We start from the raw sequence: 8,180 nt of genomic DNA on the forward strand, positions 1-8,180 counted from the left end.
TAGTCCGTAGGACAACATACAATCATACCATAGGCTAGCTTCTAGGGTTTAGCCTCTCTGATCTCGTGGTAGATCAACTCTTGTACTACTCATATTATCAAGAATAATCAAGCAGGACGTAGGGTTTTACCTCCATCAAGAGGGCCCGAACTTGGGTAAAACATCGTGTCCCCTGCCTCCTATTACCATCCGCCTTAGACGCACAGTTCGGGACCCCCTACCCGAGATCCGCCGGTTTTGACACCGACAATCCTCCTTCCATCCCTGCTTCGTCCCATGAGTCCGCGCCTAGCGTGGGGTCACTCGCATCGCCCAGGTGGCATGCGTGGGCCGCGGAGCTCTACGCCACCCCGTGTTTCCCACAGCTGATGCCACCACCAACTCTACTGCTCTTCGGCGATAGAGCACGCCATTGCCACCTTCTGCGCAGGATGGCGGCCGCTGCCATGGGTGTCGACGCCTCCGGAGGGCCGGTGGACTTAGGAATTCAAAGTGTACCCGCTCCAGGGCACCCTGCCCTAGAAGGAGGAGGACACGAAGCACGACCCGCCAAGCCACCACATGCTACGCGCAGAATGGCAAACAGTGCCGCAGACACCCTGACGACACCCCACTGAGGTGTCCCAGACGACCCCCCATCGCCCTTTGTGGCCCGGGGGCTGGACATACGAGGCCTTGTCCTCGGGCGACCGGTGGATACTGCTGCCTCCAGGCAGCTGTCGGCAAAGTCGCCAGGAGGGCGGAGGTGGAACCCGCGTGCACTGTCCCAGCGTACTCGGTGGTCAGATTCCTCATGGGCCCCACGAGCCGGTTTGGTGTCCGTGACCGCACCACCACCACCAACGGTCCCCAGCTTAGAAGTATTTTTTCCTAGTCATATTATGCTAACCTTGAAACATAGATATACTACGCTCCGGTGGTGCACCGGCGAAGCAACGATCAGGCCAAGCGCGCCAACGTGGAGGCCCTCAGGGGCATCGAGACTAGAAGATTCAGGGGTAGCCTTGAAGCTTGAGGCAGGGATCTGCTCACGCTGCGGTCCATGTCGTGGTTCATCCACGCCACCGTGATTAAGACACTGGCAGGACCCTGTCCTCCCAGGACTACGGGGTCGGGGCGGCTTTTTCGTTTGAAGTCAGGCCCCCGGCTCTAGACTCCTGAGGTCGGAGACCTTGTCCTAAGGCGGGTCCTCTCTAGGAAGCCCCCCCGTGAGCTCCCACCTGTACGGGAGGGCCCACTCAGGGTCACCCGCGTCCCCACGCCTAACCTCGTACGCGTGGGATCCCCATCCAGAATGCCTGGAACACTCGGCATCTCTGCAAACTTCAACCGTGACACTCTCACGTAGTGATGAGTGGGGTTGTACATGCCCCGGAGTCTCCCGGTGCGCCGCCCCTCGGCGTCATAGGAGCTCCCGCCCATGGCCAAGTGGAAGCCCCATGCTCCGCGCCGGCGGACGAAACAGTCGAACAACGACTATGCCCAGCCCAAGTGGAGGCCCCTGTTCTGCGCTGGTGGGAAGACTACCCTAGGTGTCAGACGCGGCATTTTCCTTTCTTTGCGTGAACCATTTGCGGCTTTGTTGAATAAATCTTGAAGTTCTCGTGTATTTTTTAGAAAATGGAATGGGGTTTCTTCTGTAGTGTTTCTTGTTCCTCAAGATTTTATAAGAGCAGCAATGGCTGCTTGGTGCCCGCCCCCGATCGTCCCATGAGCGGGGGCTACAGGGCCGGTGCCTGTGACCGAGTCAGCCCGATCGCGACCACTTTGGCCGCAGGCCTGCCTCCGCGCGCACCTCACCAAGACTTGGTGCCCGAGTCCTCGAGCGAGCCAGCAGGCGCGCGTTGTCCGAGGTCCCTGGCGAGCACCCATCTCCTGGCTTTGACTGGCCGTCGCGACCCATCATAACAGAAGCGATCTACCCCTGCTCAGGGGTTGCAGGCGCACAATAAGAAAATAGAAGGCGGCCTAAGGGAGTACAACGTTACTTCCTGCACCATAAAGGGGTTTTCTCCAAAGTACTTTTACATCCCCACGGGGTCATGTTCAAAATCTTGATAGGCAAACAGGAAAAAGACAACCTAAGGGGACGTGTTGTCGCCATCGCTGCCATCAGCCCCATGCCCCTCGACCTCAGGTTGGCCCTCGCCACCTTCGGAGTGAACTCCATGACTAGGTCATCCACGTGGTCCTCCACCCAGTCTCCCGGGGTGCCTTGAATCACCTCAGGCATGAGGGCTGTCATGGCCTCGAAGTCGAAGTCGGGGTCGAAGCGAAGAAGGTGACTGAAGACGCATGAGGACGCTCGTGCAAGAATATCACAACTCTTCTCTTCGAAGAGCTGGCGTACCTTCTCAGCTGCCCCCTCAAGACGCTCCACGATCCTGGTGAAGAAGCTGAGGTAGCCGGCATCATCGGGAACAAGTGGGATGGAGACACTCTCGTTACAGATGCTGCTCAGGGCCCGGCGGGCCCTTCCCTCAAGGCCCTGGAACATCTGGGAGCACGTGTGCTGCAGCCCCGAGCTCGGTCCGCCTCGTCCGACGCCCGCTCCACAAGGGAAGTGACATCCTTCACCTGCTCGTAGAGGAAGGACAGCTCGGCTTCGTCTATGGCTTGGGCGTCCATCGTGGCCTTCTTGCATCGCTCCGCTTCGGCTAACTTCTTCTTAAGGCCATCAGCGGAAACGAGACTCTTGAAGCTTCAGCTTCGCGCGATAATCCTTGGAAAGTACCCAGTGGACCCCCGTGACCTTCTCACCAACTTCCTCCTGGACCCTTGCCTCCTGGGAGGGTAGGGCGGCCTCGGCGATCATCACTTGGTGCTCCATCATCTCCAGCTGATCACGCTCCATGTCCTGCTCCGACGCCACCAGCTCCAACGCCTCCCCTAGAGCACGGAGCTCCACTTCGCAGCTCGGCAACCCTTTCGTAGAGGCGGGCGCGATGGCCCCACAACCCCGGGTTTGCCGTCCCAGGGTCATGATGGAGGCCAGAAGCTCCTTCCCGCGCCTCTCGGCGGCTTGCGCCGCCGGTCCGCGGCCTCAACCTCTTCGAAGGCGCAGTCACGGGCTTCTTTGGCCGTGGTGGGTGACGCCTTGTCCTTCGAGCGGGTGGCTTCATGCTGGAGGTGGCTGAAGTTCACAGCTATTTCGAGCCGGCGCCACTCACGCGCCAGACGCTAGTGGTCGACCTCGATGTGGGAGTCGACGTTGCCAAGATCAGTCTCGAGCCGGTCCAGCGCACCCCTCGCGTCCTAAAGAAGGACGTGTCAGATGGAGCCGCGGCCGCGCGCGAGCTCCAACGCCCGGCCAGGAACCTGCTCCGGCTCCCGGTCATAGCAGAGGCTCCAGAAGGTCTGGCAATATCCGGCAGGAACCTGGGAACAGCTGGCATGGCGTGCACTTCCCCGGCCTGAGGCGTGGTCCAGCTGAGATTGAGCAGGGTGGACCGGCCCAACACGGGCCCCGACCCCTCCTGGCGGTCCACCGCCGGTGAGGCCCTGCCTCTTTTCCTCTTGGGAGCCATGGCGGCAGGACGGGTTGAAGCGGGCGCAAGATCTGGCGGGTGAGGCACAAGCATGCAGAAGAAGGAAGGGATGAAAGGTGGGCGCGTAGTCGGACGATGATGTCTCTATAGCGCACGCCAGTCTTTTGTCAGCTAGGGCAGTTGCCGAGGTGACTTGGGGAAGTGGAGGCGTCCGCGTCCCGTCACATCCCACGTGTCGAGCCTGGCCCACAGGCGATTGGGCCCCGCATCGCTTCACCCTCCCTTTGATTCCTTCGCTTCGAAGCCAGTCCGAGCGTGCCTTGGGCCTGAGGGCTACCGTCAGCGTTCCGGGATCAAGGGTACCCAGACTTGCCTACCTGCGGCCCAGCGCATGGCCCCCTCAGCGGCCTGGTACAACCCAGCTACAAGACTGTTGGGTAATGTAGTAATAATTCAAAATTTTCCTACGTGTCACCAAGAACAATCTAGGAGATGCTAGCAACAAGAGAGAGGGAGTGCATCTTCATACCCTTGAAGATCGCTAAGCGGAAGCGTTGCAAGAACATGGTTGGTGGAGTCATACACGCAACGATTCAGATTGCGATCGATTCCGATCTAAGCGCCGAACAACGACGCCTCCGCGTTCAACACACATACAGTCCGGGGACGTCTCCTCCTTCTTGATCTAGCAAGGGGAGAGGAGAAGTTGAGGGAGAACTCCGACATCACGACGACGTGGTGGTGATGGAGCTCGTGGTTCTCTGGCAGAGCTTCGCCAAGCGCGACGGAGGAGGTGTTGGAGAGGGGGAGGGCCGCGCTAGGGGAAGGGTGCGGTAGCCCTCCCACCCCCACTATATATAGGGGCAAGGGAGAGGGGGCCGATCCCCCTTAGATGCATCTAGAGGGGGGGCCAAAGGGAGGCTTGCCCCCCAAGCCAGGTGGGAGGCGCCCCCTCTAGGGTTTCCCCCAACCCTATGCGCATGGGCCCTAGGGGGAGTTGGCGCCTAGTCCACCTAGGGGCTGGTTCCCCTCTATATTCAGCCCATAGAGCCCTCCGGGGCTGGTGGACCCTCCCGGTGGACCCCCGTAACCCCTTCGGTGGTCCCGGAACAATACCGGTAACCCCTCGAACACTTACAGCGACCGAATAAGGACATCACATATATAAATCTTCATCTCCAGACCATTTCGAAACTCCTCGTGACGTCCGGGATCTCATTCGGGACTCCGAACAACCTTCGGTAACCACATACTATTTCCCATAACAACTCTAGTGTCACCGAACCTTAAGTGTGTAGACCCTACGGGTTCGGGAACCATGCAGTCATGACTGAGACATCTCTCCGGCCAATAACCAACATCGAGATCTAGATACCCATGTTGGCTCCCACATGTTCCATGATGATCTCATCGGATGAACCATGATGTCGGGGATTCAATCAATCCCGCATACAATTCCCTTTGTCCATCGGTATGTTACTTGCCCGAGATTCGATCGTCGGTATCTCTATACGTCGTTCAATCTCGTTACCGGCAAGTCTCTTTACTCGTTCCGTAACCCATGATCCCATGGCTAACTCCTTAGTCACATTGATGTCATTATGATGATGCATTATCGAGTGGGCCCAGAGATACCTCTCTGTCATACAGAGTGACAAATCCCAGTCTCGATTTGTGCCAACCCAACATATACTTTCGGAGATACCTATAGTGCACCTTTATAGCAACCTAGTTACATTGTGACGTTTGGTACACCCAAAGCATTCCTGCGGCATCCGGGAGTTGCACAATATCATGGTCTAAGGAAATGATACTTGACACTAGAAAAGCTTTAGCAAACGAACTACACGATCTTGTGCTACGCTTAGGATTGGGTCTTGTCCATCACATCATTCTCCTAATGATGTGATCCCATTATCAATGACATCCAATGTCCATGGTCAGGAAACCACGACCATCTATTGATCAACGAGCTAGTCAACTACAGGCTTACTAGGGACATATTACGATCTATGTATTCACACATGTATTACGGTTTCTGGTTAATACAATTATAGCATGAACAATAGACAATTATCATGAACAAGGAAATATAATAATAACCACTTTATTATTGCCTCTAGGGCATATTTCCAACAGTCTCCCACTTGCACTAGAGTCAATAATCTAGTTACATTGTGATGATCGAACACCCATGGAGTTTTGGTGTCGATCATGTTTTTCTCGCGGAAGAGGTTTAGTCAACGGATCTGCGACATTCAGATCCGTATGCACTTTACAAATATCTATGTCTCCATCCTGAATATATCCACAAATGGAGTTGAAGCGACACTTGATATGCCTGGTCTTCTTGTGAAACCTGGGCTCCTTGGCAAGGGCAATAGCTCCAGTGTTGTCACAGAAGAAAGTCATCGGGACTGATGCATTGGGAATAACTCCTAGGTCGGTGATGAACTCCTTCATCCAGACTGCTTCCTGTGCTGCCTCCGAGGCTGCTATGTACTCCGCTTCACATGTAGATCCCGCCACGGCGCTTTGCTTGCAACTGCAGCAGCTGACTGCCCCACCATTCAAAATGTACACGTATCCGGTTTGTGACTTGGAGTCATCTAGATCTATGTCGAAGCTAGCATCGACGTAACCCTTTACGACAAGTTCTTCATCACCTCCATAAACGAGAAACATATCCTTAGTCCTTTCCAGGTACTTTAGGATATTCTTGACCGCTGTCCAGTGTTCCATGCCGGGATTACATTGGTACCTCCCTACCAAACTTATGGCAAGGTTCACATCGGGTCTGGTACACAGCATGGCATACATAATAGACCCTATGGCTGAGGCATAGGGGATGACACTCATCTTTTCTCTATCTTCTACCGAGGTCGGGAATTGAGCCGTGCTCAATTTCACACCTTGCAATACAGGCAAGAACCCCTTCTTGGACTGATCCATATTGAACTTCTTCAATATCTTGTCAAGGTATGTGCTTTGTGGAAGACCAATGAGGTGTCTCGATCTATCTCTATAGATCTTGATGCCTAATATGTAAGCAGCTTCTCCAAGGTCCTTCATTGAAAAACACTTATTCAAGTAGGCCTTTATGCTTTGCAAAAGTTATATATCATTTCCCGTCAATAGTATGTCATCCACATATAATATGGGAAATGCTACAGAGCTCCCACTCACTTTCTTGTAAACACAGGCTTGTCCATAAGTCTGGATAAACCCAAACATTTTGATCATCTCATCAAAGCAAATGTTCCAACTCCGAGATGCTTGCACCATCCCATAGATTGAGCGCTGGAGCTTGCATACCTTGTCAGCATTCTTAGGATCGACAAAACCTTCCGGTTGCATCATATACAACTCTTCCTTAAGCAAACCATTAAGGAATGCCATTTTGAATTCCATTTGCCATATCTCATAATCATAGAATGCGACAATTTCTAAAATGATTCAGACGGACTTCAGCTTCGCTACGGGTGAGATGGTCTCATCGTAGTCAACCCCTTGAACTTGTCGATAACCCTCAGCGACAAGCCGAGCCTTATAGATGGTCACGTTACCATCCGCGTCAGTATTCTTCTTAAAGATCCATTTATTTTCTATGGTCTGCCGATCATCGGGCAAGTCTGTCAAAGTCCATACTTCGTTTTCATACATGGATCCTATCTCGGATTTCATGGCTTCAAGCCATTTGTTGGAATCTGGGCCCACCATCGCTTCTTCATAGTTCGAAGGTTCACCGTTGTCTAACAACATGATTTCCAGGACAGGGTTGCCGTACCACTCTGGTGCGGAACGTGTCCTCGTGGACCTACGAAGTTCAGTAGTAACTTGATCCGAAGTTTCATGATCATCATCATTAACTTCCTCTCTAGTCGGTGCAGGCACCACAGAAACATCTTCCTGAGCTGCGCTACTTTGCGTTTCAAGAGGCAGTACCTCATCAAGTTCTACTTTCCTCCCACTTACTTCTTTCGAGAGAAACTCTTTCTCTAGAAAGGATCCATTCTTGGCAACAAAGTTCTTGCCTTCGGATCTGAGGTAGAAGGTATACCCGATAGTTTCCTTAGGGTATCCTATGAAGACACATTTTTCCGACTTGGGTTCGAGCTTTTCAGGTTGAAGTTTCTTGACATAGGCATCACATCCTCAAACTTTCAGAAACGATAGCTTAGGTTTCTTTCCAAACCAAAATTCATACGGTGTCGTCTCAACGGATTTCGACGGTGCCCTATTTAAAGTGAATGCGGCAGTCTCTAAAGCATAACCCCAAAATGATAGCGGTAGATCGGTAAGAGACATCATAGATTGCACCATATCCAATAGAGTGCGATTACGATGTTCGGACACACCATTTCGCCGAGGTGTTCCAGGCAGCGTGAGTTGTGAAACAATTCCACATTTCCTTAAGTGCGTGCCAAATCGTGACTCAAGTATTCTCCTCCATGATCTGATCATAAGAACTTTATTTTCCTATCACGTTGAATCTCTACCTCACTCTGAAATTCCTTGAACTTTTCAAAGGTCTCAGACTTGTGTTTCATTACGTAGACATACCCATATCTACTTAAGTCATCAGTGAGGGTGGTAACAAAACGATAGCCACCGCGAGCCTCAATGCTCATTGGACCGCACACATCAGTATGTATGATTTCCAATAAGTTGGTTGCTCGCTCCATTTTTCTG

General features: G+C 53.1%; 1 pseudogene; it reads right to left on the reverse strand.

The window, feature by feature from the left end:
* Positions 1–1,984: 1,984 nt before the first annotated feature.
* LOC147976263 (uncharacterized) lies at positions 1,985–3,881 on the reverse strand (annotated as a pseudogene).
* Between the last annotated feature and the right edge of the window lie 4,299 nt (positions 3,882–8,180).

This window comes from Triticum urartu, chromosome 4A (assembly GCF_056163025.1).
Source record: "Triticum urartu cultivar PI428250 chromosome 4A, HENAU_Tu73, whole genome shotgun sequence".
NCBI classification, from domain to species: Eukaryota; Viridiplantae; Streptophyta; class Magnoliopsida; order Poales; family Poaceae; genus Triticum; species Triticum urartu.